Source organism: Dasypus novemcinctus, chromosome 25 (assembly GCF_030445035.2).
Source record: "Dasypus novemcinctus isolate mDasNov1 chromosome 25, mDasNov1.1.hap2, whole genome shotgun sequence".
Classification (NCBI taxonomy): domain Eukaryota; kingdom Metazoa; phylum Chordata; class Mammalia; order Cingulata; family Dasypodidae; genus Dasypus; species Dasypus novemcinctus.
Genome location: NC_080697.1, coordinates 59,913,495 through 59,932,966, shown reverse-complemented (window position 1 = coordinate 59,932,966; position 19,472 = coordinate 59,913,495). Strand labels below are relative to the sequence as shown.

The following is a 19,472-nucleotide window of genomic DNA, read 5'->3' as shown; positions in this document are numbered from 1 at the left end:
ACATTTTCTAAGCACACAGAAGATTAATATTAAAGTTTATTCTAGATCACATATTAGCTATGTAAGTAACTACATACTTCTAAATGCTGAAAAACATGTAATAGTCCAGGACTTAAAGGATGAAAATGAGAATGTAAATAAAGTCAATGATATTCACGGCTCCCAAGGGAAGACTAATCTAAAATAGCCAAGAGTATCTTAACTAGCTCTGACAAATACCAACTAGACAGTTATTAAGTAACCCAGATTTGTGGTTGTTCTCATCAAAAGTAGAAAAATGCAAACTGCTTCTAAGTAACAAAGAGATCATAAGAGTATTAATAAGCTCTCAAAATTCAAATGAAACTTGTGGGAAAACACTTCAAATACCATGTGGCTGTACCATCTCTGAGGAACACGCTCATATGGCAGCTCTATTTATACCTACTCTTGTAATAAATCAACATATAACCTCTTTGGTATAAGCTCCAGAAGTTCAGGACGAGCGCTGACGGCGCTGCCTTCCCAGAGGAAAGGTGCACAGCAAAAATGCACAGTGAGTGAAATAAGCCAGACACAAAAAAAGATATACATTTCATGATCTCGCGTCTATGAAATAAACACACAAATTCTATGAGTCACACTAGAATATGGGTTACCAGACGCCAGGTGGGAGTAGAGAATGAGGATTTAATATTTACGTGGTACAGACTGACTTTCTGTTGGGGGTGATGGAAAAGTTTTGGTAATGGATAGTGATGATGGGAGCACAACACTATGAAGGTAATTAACAACACTGAACTGTATATTTGAATGTGGGTAAAAGGCAAAATTTTAGGTTGTATATAGGTTACTAGAATAAAAATTTTTTAAAAATAACTACAACGCAAACAGTTAAGCTCTACCGTAACTGATAGACTATAGTCAATAGTGTAATTATAATTATATTGTTTCATCAGCTGTAAAAAAGATACCATATTAATGCAAAGTATTAGTAACAGGGAAAACCGCACGTGCAAGGTGGGGGGGGGAATGGGGGGCACAAATGGGAACTCTATATTCTGCATTTTTCTGTAACCCTGTAACTTTTATGAAAGATAAATAAGCAATTATATTCATTATCTATTAATGGAATAAACAAGTTTATTAACATTTTAAATTAAAATTTAAGTCACTAAACTTATATGCCCCACACATAAAAAATACTTACACTACTTTTCTTGAAAACTTGCTTTAAGTTTACAACAACTTTCTGATGGCAGATCTTATGCTCTTGTTGTAAAACTGAACTTGAAAAACTGCTAGATGTTATATTCAACTAAAGATTTTTTAAATTAGGGAATTCTATTTTGACAAATGTTCTAATCCAGAAATCTGCTTTTCTACTTCATATTCAATAATAACTAAAGCAGTTGAACTGCACAAAGATATGCCCACCTTTAAGGTCATCTGCTACACTGGGTGAAGAAGTGAAGCCTGCGGCAGCGTTTCTTCAGTAACACCGGTAACTAACCTCAAGCTGGAACTAAGAATAGAAGCACCCATAACTGATACACACGGCAATTAGCAATTCAAACTTGCCAAGTTTAAGATACTTGACCATCAAATATACACACACACACGAACACAAGACACTCTTACACTTTCAAAGAGGCTGACTCTCCTGAAGAAATCTGTCAAAAACAAAAACGAGTTTTGAAAAAATTCTCATTTCTGTTTACTGACATATTATTTGGAAACAAACATACCGCAAATTCCTTGACTTAGTTCAGCTTGTTCCTACTTAAGAGCACTAAACTGTGTGCTCTCTGGGATTGCTTTCCCTTCATAATTTTCATGGTTTGCTAATAGGTAGCTGCAAAAGTAATTGCAGTTTTGCATTAAAATTTACCACTTGATATTGGAATACATTCTTTTTTTTTTTCTTCTTTTTTTCTTTTTCATTCAAACGTTTATTGTTTTCCTCAGAACCTAGCCTAGGTGGTGGCCACAGCGGGGGCCTGGGTCTTCTGCACGGAGACCCTGGTATGCGTCTTCACGAGATGGTCGGTGAACTCCTGGTGGGGAGACTTGGTGAACACGGTCTCCTTCCAGAGGGCGGGGGTGAGACAGCTGTAGGTCTTGGAGATGGCATCAAAGGTGGCTTTGGCAAAGTTGCCCAGGGTGGCTGTGCAGCCCCTGGCCGAGGTGTAGCAGTCGTCGATCCCTGCCATCATCAGCAGCTTCTTGGGCACAGGGGCCGAGACGATGCCAGTGCCCCTGGGGGCAGGGATAAGGCGCACTAGCACGGAGCCACAGCGACCTGTCACCTTGCAAGGGACAGTGTGGGGCTTGCCGATCTTGTTCCCCCAGTAGCCCCGCCGCACAGGGACGATGGAGAGCTTGGCCAGGATGATGGCCCCACGGATGGCGGTGGCTACTTCCTTGGAGCATTTCACGCCCAGGCCCACATGGCCATTGTAGTCCCCAATAGCGACAAAGGCCTTGAACCTGGTCCGCTGGCCAGCGCGGGTCTGCTTCTGCACAGGCATGATTTTCAGATCCTCATCCTTGAGGGACGTCCCCAGGAAAAAGTCAATGATCTCAGACTCCTTGATGGGTAGGGAAAAGAGATAAATCTCCTTCAGAGACTTGATCTTCGTGTCCTTAACCAAGCGGCCCAGCTTGGTGACAGGGAGCCACTCCTTGTCCTCGGCCTTGCCTCCGCGAGCTCCACGGCCGCGAGCTCCACGGCCGCGACCCCGGCCCTGGATCCCGCTGCCAAAGTCTCCACGGAAGCCGCCGCGGCCTCCCAACCCAGGGCCCCCGGGACCCCCGGGGCCTCCCGCAGCACCGGCAACATCCGCCATTTGGTGTTTTCTCGAAGAAGAAGCTGGAATACATTCTTAAATAAATGTGGTTATGTTTACATCATTTTAATGTGCATTTCTCACTTTATGTTCTTTTGCTAATGAGTTATTACTTGCTGTTTATTTTATATTTATTTTTGACCGTGGAAATGACATTAGACAAAAAGCAAATTCGAGTGATTTTCTTATTTGAGTTCAAAATGGGTAGTAAAGCAGCGGAGACAACTCAACATCAACAACGCATTTGGCCAGGAACTGCTAAGGCGCGTACAGTGCAGTGGGGGTTCAAGAAGTTTAGCAAAGGAGACGAGAGCCTCGAAGACGAGGAGCGTAGCGGCCGGCCGTCGGGAGCTGACAAGGACCCAACGCGAGAATCATCGAAGCTGGTCCTCTAACACTACCCGAGAAGTTGCTGAAGAACTCAACATCGACCATGCCATGGTTGGCATCTGAAGCAAACTGGAAAGGTGGAAAAGCTCGATAGGTGGGTGTCTCATGAGCTGACCAAAAATTTAAAAAATCATCGTTTTGACGTGTCATCTTCTCGTATTCTACACAACAACAACGAACCATTTCTCAATCGGATTGTGATGTGCGACGAAAAGTGGATTTTATACGAAAACCGGCGATGACCAGCTCAGTGGCTGAACCAAGAAGCAGCTGCAAAGCACTTCCCAGAGCCAAACTTGCACCAAGAAAAGGTCGTCATGGTCACTGTTAGGCGGTCTGCCGCTGGTCTGACCCACGACAGCTTTCTGAATCCCGGCGAAACCATTACATCTGAGAAGTACCCTCAGCAAATTGACGAGATGCACTGAAAACCGCAACTCCTGCAGCCGGCACTGGTCCACAGAAAGGGCCCAATTCTTCTCCACGACAACGCCTCACCACACGTTGCACAACCAATGTTTCACAAGTTGAACGAATTGGGTACGAAGTTTGTCCGCCACATTCACCTGACATCTCACCAACCAACTACTACTTCTTCAAGCATCCTGGCAACTTTTTGCAGGGAAACTGCCTCCACAACCAGCAGGATGCAGAAAAGGCTTTCCGAGAGTTTGTTGACTCCTGAAGAATGGAGTGTTACCATACAGGAGCAAGCAAACTTAGTTCTCATTGGCAAAAGCGTGTTGACTGTAATGGTTCCTACTTTGATTAATAAAGATGTGCCTGAGCTTAGTTATAACAATTTAAAATTCATGTTCCAAAACCACAACTCCTTTTGCACCACCCTAACACTCATCTCAGGAAGGTATCTGCTCAAAGCTAAGTCCTCAGAAAGCCTCTTCAACCAACCGATCATCCCATTCAACCCATCCCAATCACTCCAGGGTCTTTTTTCTTATCCTGCTTGAGTTTTCTTCATAGCACAATTTACTGCTCATGTACTCTCCCCCACTAGAATAATTCTAATTTCCTAATATTTATATTTGAGACTATATTCTGTAGTCTAATCATACAGGAAGATTTTATAAACTTTAATGCTAATCTACTTTCCTGAGAAGATAGCATTTCATTTACTCACTCCGCAGTGAGAAAACCGATTACCCTCCACCTGCAAAAGCGCAAACCAGGATACTACCACAGCTCAACTTTCACCTTTACTGCGGACTGACTCCTGCGGTCAGAACCTAAGTGACCAGGCATGGCACAAATACTTCTTCACGTACAGAAGCCACAGGCAGAAGTTGAAGAAACAATTATTACAGAGATTTCTCACCAGAATCTTGGTACAATTAGTCAATTTGGGGGCTGGCAAGGTGCCCAGAAGTTGGCAAGAAGGAAGGGGGGGTGGAAGAGGGCTGGAGCAGGAGGCAGCCAGCAGGGAGGGCGGCTGCGGGGCGAGGGGCAAGTGCGCCCCAACCCAGCGCTTCCTGGCAGGTGGCTGCAAGCGTTCTAGGGCCCAGTGCAGAGTGCAAAGGTGGGCCCTCTCAAGAACCACCGATTTCCAGCGTGGCGCCCATGACTGCACAGGCGCCAGCCCAGGACGTGGCCCTTCTTTGAGCTCAAGACCCAGGAGCGGCTGCAGGCAGAGGCACACCCCACCCCAGGCGGGGGGGTAGGGGGGCAGCAGGCGCTGAGGCCCAGGGGTCTTCAGGCATTCCCAGGTTTTCACTGAAAATACAGGTGAGGGGGCAGAGCACATTAAGATTACCTGAACTCCACGGCTGAAAATGAGATGAATTACCACACAGCACCTGGGGGAGCTTACTGGACAGAAAGCACACACGAGTCCATAAGGTTTGTGGAAGGAGCACAATGAAAAAGACCTGGAATCTGTCAATCCCCAGGAAGGAAGGCTATGGCTCCCTAAGAGTGAAAGGACAAGAATCCTATGAATTGTATCTATAACATGCAAAATAAAGAGGGACAGGAAAGGCCCAAACTAATTGCTCAGTGTTAGCCATGGTTAAATAAAACAATGTCCTTCTGCAAGGAGATGGAAAAATCTGGGGTGGATAGGAAAAGGTTTCAATAACACAATAGCATCTTGGACAATTAAAGAAAGAGAAATCTAAACCTACAAGAAAAACAAGAACCCACAAAACTTCCATTTACGCCCCTACTTCAGAAGACAAATATGTTTTGAGTTCATCTCCCAACTTCTGACATTTTGCGGTAAGTGTAACAGAAGACCATTAATTTGTTACTCACCTATGTAATTTTAATTTTCCTGATGGCTTATGCCAAATAAGCTTCATGAGAAAAAATAAACTAAGTTCAAAATGGGAGCTTCACAATAATATGTGGACAGTCCTTCTCTCTTTCTAGACGACCTTTGTGTAATGTTAGGAATTGAAACTTGGATTCAAACTTTTTTTTCAAACCTTTCTTTCTAATGTAAAATCAGGCAACGCAATATTAAACATAATAAGAAGACTTAAATTTGATGTTTCTGTTATTGTTCAAAATGAATAAAGGTAGATTCACTTATATTTCATTTTTGTTTTTAAAAGTATTTAACTTATCCAATATCATCTTGATATCCAAAAAGCAGAGACCTCAACTTAATAATAAACTATTCATCTTGACCTCTAAAATAAAGTACTTCCAAGCTATAGACTCAAATATCACAAAACAAATGCCTACCTTCTACTACTATTTTCCAGAGTATTATAATTTCATTAACTCCTTACAACATACTTTATTAGTATGAATGGAATAATTGGTTCATTTTCCAAAAGGAAAAATTAAGCTAAAAGGATTAATATTTAAGTTTCTACAGCAAGAAAAAACTACAGGTATCTATCCCAAGACACTTTTTCTCAGTGCATTGTAACAAAAGGAAAGATCTTTTATACTAAAACAGAATTACTTCACACCTCCTTCCCTTCTGGAAATTGTAAAGCCAGCAGACAAGGCATTCAGGAAAGGGCCATGACTCCCTAAGACTCGAGAAACAGCGCTCTTCATTCCCCTTCAAAGGCAGCAGAGATCTAGGGGGCTGAGAAACCCCAAATGGCGAGGCTAAGTGGACTTCACTCCTTCTAAGTCTCAAACACGGACTGCTTTGTTATTTTGAGATTCGAATGGCAAAGACTGACTCTTTAGAGGGAAGGGACCTTAGGCCACGTAGTCCAAAGTTTTGCCAGTGCTATTCAACTTCTGCTTAAATACTGCCAAGGACAAAGAACACCCTGCTCTCTTAGAAATAAAATCTTTTCCATTTCAGTAAAGCTCTGCTAGAAATCATTTTGGTTCGATATAATGTAGGAAAAACCAATTATATCAGGACATGGTGATTACCTCAATTAAAGGTCCGCTTATTTGGCTTTTTATTGTTCAGTAATAACAAGGAGTCCCAAATTAATGCATCTCCAAGGATTATCATGTTGGTGGCTCAACAACATCACGAGGGACCTAGATTCTTTACTTCTTTTTCTCTGCCCTCAGCATGCTGCCTTAGCTCTCCCGATGGTTTTAAGAGTGCTCTCTTCACTCCAGGGATCATACGCAGATGTGACGACGGCCCGTGCAAGAAGACAATTCTTGCTTCCCCTTCCGATCTTCCTATCAGGGAGGAACACTGTCTGCAATCCCCTAGCTTACGTCCTACTGGCCAGAACTACATCGGCCAGTCACCAGCAAGGAAAATGGGCCCACGAGGAGCGGCTGACACCAGTCAGCACCGGCCCCCTGGAGCTGTGGGCAGCCTCGCCTGCACCGCACAGCTGTGCAGAGAGGGGGAAATCACTTAGGCAACTCCAGGGCTCCTGAGGAGGAAGGGAGGCAGGGAGGGGGAGAGCACAAGGGAATACTAAGCGGCCCAGTGTTTGCCATGGACACTCGGAATCAAAATCTTGTCTTTCACATTATTCACAACTGCCAAAAGTTGGACACCACCCAGGCGTCCAATCCAAAGATGAATGGACAAACTAACTGTGGCGTGTACTTACATGATGGAATATTATGCAGCTTTAAGGAGAAATGAAGTTATAAAGCACATGAGAACATGGATGAGCCTGGAGGACATGACGCTGAGCGAGGCAAGCCAGACACAAAAGGACAAATACTGTATGACTGCACTACTATGAACCAAATAGATGGTGTAACATAGTGTATGATTCAAAAAAAATTTATAGGTATCTGGGACATTTAACTGAGAAATGTATGTTTTTTAAAAATCTTGTTTTACCGTTTGGCGCTGATTCGGACCTCTGGATTTCATTAGAGAAATCCCTGTTCTTTAAATGTACTACAATTTCTGTACACGCAAAGAACAACTGTGCGTCCTTCCTCCATCCTAAACGCCTCTCTAGGTTAAACACTCCCATTCCACCTACTGTTCCACACATGATTTGGTATCCACACACTCAACCATCCTTACCGCTCTTCAGATTACCAATACACTTTTAAATTTAAAAAATGATGAAGAGACAAAAAGAATCCAAGAGAAAGTGAAATTTATTTATAGATGGGCAAGACAGAACTAACACAAATAAGAAGTCCCTGATTTAAATGCCACCACCACCACTCAAGAAAGCAGAATACTAAAACCTGTAATTCAAGAGAGTTTTCCTGAAATAAAAAATGACTGACACTAAATATTTAAAGAACATAACCATATATCCAAGAATATCAACCCCAAATGAACAATAGCAAGATATGGTCCAAAAAATTACTGGACTTTAAAGGAAAAAGTCCTCTGGGCAAGTAGGCAAACAAAATCTGAAAATATCATCAGAGTTTGAGAGCAATATTTTATGCTAGAAGAAAACAGAGAAGCATATTTATGATATGTAAGGACAAAAACACAAGCCAAAAACATTACACAGAGCAAAAATGACCTTCAAGTTTCAAGAGTCCAAATAGTTATCACCTGAGTATCACTAACACTTGAGTTATCAATAACTCAAGAAATGTTGTTTTCAAGTACCCTTCCTGAGGAAGATCTTCAGAAAAACAAAATAATTAGACATAAAGACTGGTAAGAGCATAAACACACTACATAGTTACACGCAGGATAAGATTAAATGAGGGTTAAAAGGGAGATCCTATACTATGTAATGGCTAGTTGATATGTGTCAATGCAGTATACCTATTAAAAACAATAGGGAGGGAGGCGGCTGTGGCTCAATCAGCTGGGCTCCCGTCCACCATCCTGGAGGCCCCGGGTTTGTGTCGTGGGGCCTCCTTGTGAAGGCAGGCTCGCCCGCACACTGCGGAGTGCCACTGGCCCACAAGTGCTGCAGAGAGCCAACTCAGCAAGGTGACACAACAAAAAAGGGAGACAAGCAAAAACGCAGAACACGCAGCGAATGGACACAGCGAGCAGACGGCAAGCAAGTCGCAAATGGGGGGGGGGTGTAAATAAATAAATAAATACACAGAAGAACGCAATAAAGCAAACAGCAAGCAGAAAAGCCATAAGGGGGCTACTTTTGGCTGACACAGAACTGAATAATCAGTAGTCTATGAGGGCAACTGTGGTCATCTTGGACCCATACTGCATAGACTACTGCCACACCTGCAGCCCCATCTCTGCCCCAGGCAGGGGAGAAAGGGACGGGAAGCTTCATCAGTCTCTCTGGGCAACTACAGTCTAGGCCTGCATAACTTGGATTATCCCACATGGCTGTGACTCTGTCCCTACCCCTGGCAAAGAAGAAAGTTGGGAGAAACTTCATCAGTCCCTGGGGCAATGAGGGCAGCCTGAGCCTCCATAGCTTATAGAACCAACTACATCCTTGGCTTCTACTGCACAACCAGCAAGGGAGAAAGGGCAGGAAGCCTAAACTAAAGAGAAAAACTGCACCCAGAATAAATACTCTAGTAAGCCACATGCCAAGACACCAACCAAAAATTACACTCCACACCAAAAACCAGGAAGATATGGCCTAATTAAAGGAACAAGATAAACCTCCAGATGACATAAAGGAGTTGAGACACAGATGTTCAAACAAATCTTCTCAATAAATTCAATGAGATGGCTAAAGAGATTAAGGATATTAAAAAGACACTGGATGAGCACAAACAAGAATTTGAAAGCATACACAGAAAAAAGCCAGGTCTTATGGGAATGAAAGGTGCAATAAATGAAATTAAAAAACATCAAAATCATATACTAGCAGCTTTGAGGAGGCAAAAGAAAGGATTGGTGAGCTTGAAGAAATGGCCTCTGAAAGTGAACATACAAGAGAAGAGAAGAATGGAAAAAACTGAACGTCTCAGGGAACTAAATGATACCAAGAGACATGCAAACATACATATCATGGGTGTCCCAGAAGGAGAAGAGAAGGGAAAAGGGGCAGAAGGAATATTTGAAGAAATAATGATAGAAAATTTCCCAACCCTATTGAAGGATATACATATCCATGTCCAAGAAGCGCAATGTACTCCCATCTGAAAAAATCCAAACAGACCAACTCCGAGACACATACTCATCAGAATGTCAAAAGCCAAAGACAAAGAGAATTCTGAGAACAGCAAGAGAAAAGCAATGCATGACAAATAAGCGATACCCAATAAGATTAAGAGCTCAATTCTAACCAGAAACCATGGACATAAGAAGACAGTGGTCTGACATATTTAAGATACTGCAAGAGGAAAACTTCCAGCCAAGAATCTTATATCCGGCAAGACTGTCTTTCAAAAATGAGGGTGATATTAGAATATTCACAGATAAACAGAAGCTGAGACAATTTCTAAGTAAGAGATCAGATTTTCAGGAAATACTAAAGGATGTGCTAGAGCCTGAAAAGACAAGACATGAGAGAGAAGCCTGGAAGAGAGTCTAGAAATGACGACTATATCAATTAAAGTAATTAAAAGTGTCAAAAGAATGGTAACAATAAAATATGACAGGTAAACTCAAGTAGGAATAAAAAACCAACAATGTAAAGCACTTGTATTCAGAAAACTGCAACTCAGTGTTAAAGGAAATCAAAAAAGGCCTAAATAACTGGAAGAACATTCCATTACCACGGACTGGAAAACTAAGTATCATTAAGATATCAATTCTACTCAAATTGATATACAGATTCAATGCAATCCCAATAAAAATTCCACCAGCATTTTTTAATTGAAAACCCAATTATCAAATTTGGAAGAGTAAGGGGCCCTGAATAACCAGAAACATCATAAAAAGAAAAAGCAAACCTTCATCTCTAGACTTTCAGTCACATTACCTAGCTATAGTGGTAAAAAGTGCATTACTGGCATCAAGACAGCCATATAGACCAATGGAACCAAAGTGATGGTTCAGAAACAGACCCCCACATGTATGGTCACGTGAGTTTTGACTAGCCTGTCAAACCCACACAGCTCAGGCAGAACAGTTCATTCAACAAATGGTGCTGAAATAACAGGATATCCATAGCCAAAAGAAGGAAAGAAGACCCCTATCTCTCACCTTATCCAAAAAGTAACACAAAATGCATCAAAATCCTACAAATAAAAGCAAGAACCATAAAGCTTCTAGAAGAAACTGTAAGAAAATAGTTTCGAGACCTGGTTGTAGGTGCTGGGTTCTTAAAGGAGATGAGGAAGACTGAGATGGACTACTGATATTTAATGCATGTACATGTTTTAATAAAAGTTTGGAAATGCATAGAGTGGATAGTAACACATAGTAACAGCTAGTTTATAAATGGGGATGTGGCTGAAAATGGTATTCTAAGATATGTAAATGCCAACTGACAGAATGCTAGAGAATAATCTAGGAACAGAATAGCACAAAAACCAAGAGATGGATGAGAATTGTGGTTGATGGTACAGATGCAAGAGTGTCCTTTGTGAGCTAGAGCAAACGTACATCACTACTGCAGGGTGGTGAGAATGTGGAGAAGCATGGGAAAAATACAATAGGAGTAACCTATAGACTATGCTTAGCAGTAATATAACATTCTTGCATTTATGCCAAAGATGTACTGTGTAGATAATGGGGCAGTATGGAAAATGTGAGCCAAATATACACTATGGACATGGTAACAATCAGATGATGTTATCTTATATGTAACAAATGTTCCACACTGTGTTCCAACACAGTGTGGTGTGTTGATAGAGGGGTGTTGTTTGGAAATTCTGCGTATGTACATGATTGTTTTATAAGTTTCGACTTTTATCATAAAAAATATACTTAAAAATAATAGGATGGGTTGGGGGGAAAACACAGCAAATGTAAGATAAGGATTATAATTAGTAGTAAGAGTTTGACAATATTCTTTCATAACTTGTAACAAACATCTCATGACAATGCAAGGTGTTGGTGGAGGGTTGATGTATGTGACCCCTGTATAATGTTATGCATGTTTGCTTTGTAAGTTCACAAGTTTTAGTATACATTTATTGCTTATGTATGTTCATATATAAATGATATAAAGACATAATAAAATTACAACAGCTAATAAGTGAAGACTAAATGACAGAACTCAAACATCACCATTTTACAATTCTTAATGAATTAATCAATGCAGGCTTTGCACATCACATCAATAGCAGCTAACAAAAAAAAAAAAAAAAGAGTGAAAAACAGGTATTATGTGCCTCTTGATAAAAACAAACACTACAACCTATCATTTTGTCAAAAGGACTAACCCAAATCTGCTCCAGCATCTGAATTCAGCTTTTAATTTGCAGGAAACACAGGGGTAGAACATGATGAGCGTTTTGCACCAGCAGAACCCAGTCGGAGAAAATTAGGGGCCAAACGGCGGAAGTGATATCTACAGATTGAGAGATTTAAAAGACAGGGTCCAAAGAAAATTGGTGAAACTAAATTACAGTGTCTAGAAACATATACTTTGGTGAAAAAGCTACTAGTAAAGTCAAAATAGTGGTTACTTTTGGAAGGAAGGAGGGGACTGTGGGTGGGATGGGACACGGAGGAATTTCTAATTGCCCATCCTGGGTAGTGGTTATAAAGGTATTCACTTAACATTTATTTGATGTAGTTTTACTTTACAATAAAAAGGTGTATAAATACAGCATATACAACCAGAAGGAAAGAGAGAATAGGAGAAGCTATGATGCCATTTGAGAAGACAGAAAGAAGATGGCAGAATCTGTCTTGGGGGGAAATCAACAAGAAAGAAGTAGACTCAAATTGCAGAACACCAGAAGGCTCAGGAAATGAAAACAGCAAGTGCTTCTAAGAGGCCAGGGTACTGAGCAGGGTGAAGAACAGGACTGGCAATAAACCTGCATAATGAGCAGTTAGAGTGCCAGATGCTGTCCTCTAGCCATTACATATGGGTAACCATCCCTCCTCTGCCCAGGAAATGTCTCAAGCTCAGTTCTCCAGATACTGACCCAGGTAAAGAGTGGGGGCCAAGTAGCAAGCTACCCATTTCCTTCTTTAATGCCCTGAAACATTCAGAAACTGCCTTCCATTTTGACTCCAGAACAGAATTAAATACAGGGCCACAGCTGCAGACCCTTCCTTGTTCCTATCACGGAACACTGGCAGCTAGGTATGACACTCCAAAAAGAATATAATTATCAAAAAAATAGTCCTAGAAAAGTTTCCTAAAACAAAAAATTATGATTATCTTTACTGAAAGGGCCAAGAACCTAAAACAAAGGATAAAAAGATCCACATCAAGAAACACTATTACAGAGTTTATTTGCACATGACGTGATGATCATCCATAAAAATTCCCATGGAACCCAAAAAAGAAAGATACTAGAACTAGTAAGTTTAGCAAAGTTGCAGGATACAAGGCCAATATAAGAAACTCATTTATATTTTTAAAAATTAACACTCATAAATTGAAATTAATAAAATAATACTATATACAGTAACATCAAAAATGTGAATTATACATAAAGAGAGGCAGACTAACAGGTAGAGCTGAATGCTCTCACAAAAACAATAGAGAAAGAGCCAAAAGCTGTCTGCGGGACCTGCTTTGGGAGTGAACAAACCAGGACAGTGCTACACAATTCCCAGGAGGGTGAGGGATAGCAAGACAAAGAATCCAAAACAACAAACGTGAGTTGCCAAGCCCCCTCAGTGACTGGGAAGGGCTCCCCTCCCCCACCCCCAAGAGCTCAAGTTGGAGTAAAACCCCTGGCCACTGCAGCCAGCTGAAGGGAAGAGACATCTTCCTGTCAGCTGTTTCAAGGGAAAAGCAAGGGGAAGTTGGGGTGCTTTTCTTCAGTGAATCTGGCCAGCAGAGCCCACTTTGAATTTCCAATCTGGGGATTCAACACAAGAACACAGGAAAGCCAAAACTGAAACACCTCCATGGAAAGGTGAGCTGACTACCACCATTTGCTGGCCGGTCTGGAAATTGGATGGACAAAAACTGTTCATGCTCTCTGTATCCAGTGCCTGAGAGAAAACATGCACCTCACTAGTGAGTCCCTGGTCTGACTTTTTTTGAAAACTTAAACTGGACAATTTTAAAGCCTGAGAATAAATTGAACCAAATATCAAAGAAGAGCTGGGGGGAGAAGGGGAGTAGGCAAAAGAAAGAAATTGGCCATCAGGGTAAATATACCAACGTATTCAGATGCCCAGGCATCAGCAAAAAAATTACAAGCCATACTAGGAAACAGGAAAAGATGGCTGAGATAGAACAAACCAAATATCCTGAAGAGATACAGGATTTAATACAATTAATGACTGATAATCATACAACTCTCTAAATCACTTTGAAGAATTTACAGAAAATATGACTGAAAAAATAAAGGATATTAAGACGACACTGGGAGAGCAAAAAGAACAATTTGAAAGCCTGCAAAGAAAAGTAACAGACTTTATAGGAATGAAAGACACAATGGACAAAATTAAAAATACATGAAAGGCACATAAGAGCAGATATGAATTGTATGAAGACAGAATTAGTGATTTCGAAGATAAAACATCTGAACTGGAAAAGACAGGAGAACAGAAAGAGAAGAGAATGGAAAAAATGGAACAGAGTCTCAGAGAACTGAATGACAATGCACAAACATTCACATTACTGGTGTCCCAGAAGAAGAGAATGGAAAAGGGGAAGAAAGAATATTTGAGGAAATAATGATCGAAAAACTTCCCAACCCCTATGAAGGACACAAATTTCAATATCCAAGAAGGACAATGCACCCCAAAAAGAATAAATCCGAACAGACCTATCCCAAGGCACCTACTATTCAGAATGACAAATGTCAGAGATAAAGAGAGGATTCTGAAAGCTACAAAAGAAAGGCATCACATACAAAGGAAACGCAATAATATTAAGTGAGGTGTTCTCATCAGATACCATGGAGAAAAGAAGAAAGTGGTATGAAGTATTTAAGATACTGAAAGAGAAAAACTGCCAACCAAGAATTCTGTATGCAGAAAAAAGCTAGCCTTCAAAAATGAGGGTGAGTTCAAAGTCTTCACAGACAAGCAAAAACTGATAGAATAAGTTACCAATACACAGATTTACAAGAGATACTAAAGGGAGTGCTATAGCCTGAAAGGAAAAAACAAGGGCAAGAGATTTGGAGAAGAGTTTAGAAATGAAGATTATTAGGAAGGGTAAACTAAAGAATAAAAAAACAAACAACAGAACAATAATAGAGAGCCCAAGGACAAAATGGATGAAGCAGTTTCAAGTTTTCAAGTAGCCCTTCCCATCTATCAATGAACCCTGAAATACGGAAAGAGGACCTTTCTTGGGCAAGAACACTCCAGGAGCAGCAGAAAGAGGCACAGAAGATTACAAAGGGTGAAAAAGCAGCAGAAGTAACAGATTTTTCACCAAAGTCAATTCCTGACTATGACTTGGAAAGTGATGAGATTGCTGCTGTTTGTGTAGCTATTGCTGAGAAAGAGAAGACGGCTTCAACAAATAACAATGGTTATTGTGTCTGCTTCTGGGATTGCAGAGATTATACTTGAGAAGGAAGATGGCGCTCCAACACCAGATGGTTCTGTTCTTAGCAAAGCCTGATGAAGGAAAATGCATAGCATGAATTATGTGAATCTGTCCTTTTTTATTATCATTCAAAGTTTTAGACATAGGGACATTTATTCTGGAGAAACAAACAGGGCAAAATACCTGTTTGTAAGATAAGTTTTTCAGATGAAGCAAATAAATCTAAATGGTACCATTACTGTATAGTGTTTGGAAGACATGCTAAGTTATGGTTTATACTTAAGATCAGAATTCTGAGAAAAATGTTTTTGATGTATACATTTTATTTAATCCAAATATATGGCTGGATACATTTTAAAGACACAACTTGAAAAGCAAATTCTTGAATAGTAAACAATTTGGTCATTGTTAATAAAATGTTTACTCAATGACTTTTGTTTTATGATAAAGGAAATACGTGATTGCCTTCTCTCCTAGAAATATACTGCTGTTACTATTCACTGCTTTCCTTGTTTCTTCTGTAAAGTAAGTTTGTCACAAGGCTTAAATGTTTTTAATATTCATTTTGATTCAAAGTTGTGGTTTTGTTACATATGGAATCTTTGAAAGTCTCAGCCAAAAATGCATGCACTGTGAACACTGATGTTTCTTTTAATTCTGATCTGTGCTTAAGTTTTTGGCTTTAAAGAAGTTAAAACAATGATAGTTGCCTCCTTCAGTATTTGTCAGATGTGTGAAGTACTGATGAATGTTACAATGATGGTTTTAGTTTTCAGATTATCACTGTAGGCAGGTTAGTCCTTACCATAAGAGAGTGATTTTTTAAATGTGCATTTTTAAAATGAGCGGCTTTTACAGATACATCATAATAAATTGTGCTGTAACATTTTAAAAAAAGGGGGGATGATGTGGGAGAGGGAGGGGGGTTCATGGGAATCCCTCCTAAATTCAATGTAACTTTTCTATAATCTAAAACCTCTTTAAGCATAAAGTTTATTGTATTTTTTTAAAAACATACATAAACAGTAACTATACAATAAAAGTGAACTTACAAAACAAACAAACCTACCATCATACAGGGCTCCCATACATCAACCCACTACAAATACCTTGCATTGCTGTGAAGTATTTGTAACAAACTATGAAAGAGCATCGTCAAAGTATTACTACTATACTCCATATCTTACATTTGGTGCATTTTCCTCTAAACCTACCCTATGATATATTTTTTGTTCATAAACCATATAATTTATCTAAAGTGTACAACCAATGGCATTTGGTATAATCACCGAGTTGCACCTTCATCACTTCAATCAATATTAGAGCATTTTCATTCCTCAGGAAAAAAAGAAAGAGAAGCAACAAAAAACAAACCATACACACACAGAAAAAGTGAATTACCTGAGCACTAATCTGATAAAAGATGCTCCAGGATTTTACACTGAAAGCTACAGGGAAATTTTTAAAGATCTAAATAAATGGAAAGGGCGGCGGACTTGGCCCAGTGGTTAGAGCGTCCGTCTACCACATGGGAGTTCCGCGGTTCAAACCCAGGCCTCCCTAACCCACGTGGAGCTGGCCCACGTGCAGTGCTGATGCGCGCAAGGAGTGCTGTGCTATGCAGAGGTGTCTCCCGCGTAGGGAAGCCCCACACACAAGAAGTGCGCCCCATAAGGAGAGCTGCCCAGCGCAAAAGAAAGTGCAGCCTGCCCAGGAATGGCACTGCACACACTGAGAGCTGACAAGATGACGCAAGAAAAAGAAACACAGATTCCCGTGCCGCTGACAACAAGATAAGTGGACAAAGAAGACGCAGCAAATAGACACAGAGAACAGACAACTGGGATGGGGGGAGAAGGGGAGATAAATAAATAAATAAATAAATCTTTAAAAAAAAAAATAAATGGATATACGACATTCATGGATAAGATTCAATATTGCTAAGCTTTTTACTTTACTGAACTTGATCTGCAAATTACAACACAATCCCAATCAAAACCCCAGCAGGCATTTTGTAGAAATTGACAAATTGATTCCAAAATACTTATGGAAAATGCCAAGGACCAAGAAGCCAAAACAACTTTGAAAAGGAGTAATCATGTTTGAGAACTTAGACTTTACACAACTTCAAGACTATTTCAAAAGCTAAAGTAATCAAAACAGCCTGGAATAGGCATCAAGATACACAAATGCATCAATGTAATCGAAGAAAGCCCAGACATAGATTCACACATTTATGGTCAATTGATTTTTGGCTAAGAAGCAAAGTGTAAGAAAGGATTTTTGAAATATGTGTGTAACCACGAAAACATCACCACAATCAGTAAAGAAATTCAGTAAAGGAAGGATAACATTTTCAAGAAATGGTACTAGAACTGAACATTCAAATGCAAAAGAGAAAGGCAGACAAGAAAAGAAAAAAGAATGCTGGCCTATACTACATACTATACATTAAAAGTAACTTTAAATGGATCACACATCTAAATGGAAAACCTAAAACTATACAACACCTAAAAGAAAACATAAAAGCAAAGCTGTGATCTTGGGTTAGGCAGATTTCTAAAACATGATACCAAAGCATGATGCAAAAGAGAAAAAAGTTAATGGCATGAACTTCATCAAAATTAGATGATACTGTTAAGAAAACAAAAAGACAAGTCACAGGTTGGGAGAAAATGTTCTCAAAGCATTTATTTGACAAAAAACTTCAAAAGCGACTTGTATCCAAAATAAAGATTTCTCAAAGTCAAGTAACCCAATTAAAAGAAACCAAATTAAAAATGGGCAAAAAATTTGAACACACTTTCCCCTAAAGATATATGGATAGCAAATAAGCACATGAACATATGCTCAGGATCATTAATCATTAGGGAAATGCAAATTAAAACCACTGTAAGATATCATTATACATCTATTAGTTGAGTGGCTCAAATTACAAATGATCATACCACGTGCTGATGAGAATGTGAATCAATTCTAATTCTCATACACTGCTGATACAAATGTAAAAGGTTATAACTACTTTGGAAAAGAGTTTAGCAGTTTCTTAAAGCCTTAAATTATACTTACCATAAGATCCAGCCATTCCACTCCTAGCTGCTTACCCCAAAGAAATGAAAACATATATATCCATGCAAAGACTTATACACAAATGTTCATACCATACTTATTTGTAATAGCCTCACACTATAAACAACCCAAGTCCTATTAACAGATGAATGGATAAACAATCTGGTATATCCATACAATGGAATATTTTCTCAGAAATAAAAAGGAATGAACTATTGATACATACAACAGCACGGATGAATCTCAAAAAAAATTAAGCTGAGTGAAAGAAACCAAATGAACACGAGAATGCATATATTATCCCATTAACCTAAAATTCTAGACAAGGTAAGCTAATCTATAGTTACGGAAAGGAGATCAGTGGTTGTGTGGGAATGGGATAACAAGGAGGGATTACCAAAGAACACAAGGAAACGTGGGGGGTGATGGAAATGTTCATTATCTTGATTGTGGTGATGTTTTCATGGTTACACACATATTTCAAAACATCATATCTTACACTTGAAATGTGTTTTTTTTGGTATATCAATTACAACTCAAGAAAGCTGTTAAAAATTAAATATATACACATATGCACATTTAAACTACAACAATAAATGAGAAACTGACAGAAAAGCATCAGTAAAAAACTAAGATTTTAACAAAACTTTTTTTGGGTCTTCAAAGATCAAGTAAGTAAAAAAACTAAGAATACAGAAAAATATGTAAATTGAGCAAGACTGATCAGGAAAAACTATGAGCTAACAAATCAAACGTCTAAGTCCACTAGTTCATACAGTGTGGAGTTTTATATGCCACTAGAATAAGTAAAATGAAACAGACAACAGCACAAGTATTGGCAAGGATGTGAAGCAAAATTCTGTCAGGAGTGGAAACTGATACAACCACTTCATAAAACTGTTGGTATCTAATAAAACCAATCATGAGACAGCATGTAAAGGAAAAAGAGGTAAAAAGGAAAAAAACAGGAAAGAAAAGACAAATCCAGAAAGAAGAAAGACAATCGCATGACACAAAGCTAGACCAAAAATAAAAAGGTTAACTTGAATAAAGGCTGTAGCTCAGGGGTTGAGTACGTGCTTTGCACGTACAACATCCTGAGTTCGATCCCTGATATCTAAAAAAGAAAAAAAAAACCCTAACAGCAATTTTACTCCTATAACCAACAGAAATGTATAAATATGGTCACCAAAGAAAAACACAAGCATATACAAAGTCATATTACTCCTAACATCCAAAACCAAACCAACAGTATCAACAGAAGAAAAGGTAAGGCAATGTA

At 39.5% G+C, this 19,472-nt stretch overlaps 1 protein-coding gene and 1 pseudogene across 1 annotated transcript in view; both read right to left on the bottom strand.

Annotated features, from left to right (window-relative positions):
• The window catches only part of XKR6 (XK related 6), a 307,438-nt gene that overhangs the window by 244,886 nt on the left and 43,080 nt on the right, over window positions 1-19,472 (bottom strand). The gene's annotated exons all lie outside the window — the stretch shown is intronic.
• On the bottom strand, window positions 1,754-7,096 carry LOC139436095 (small ribosomal subunit protein uS5 pseudogene; annotated as a pseudogene).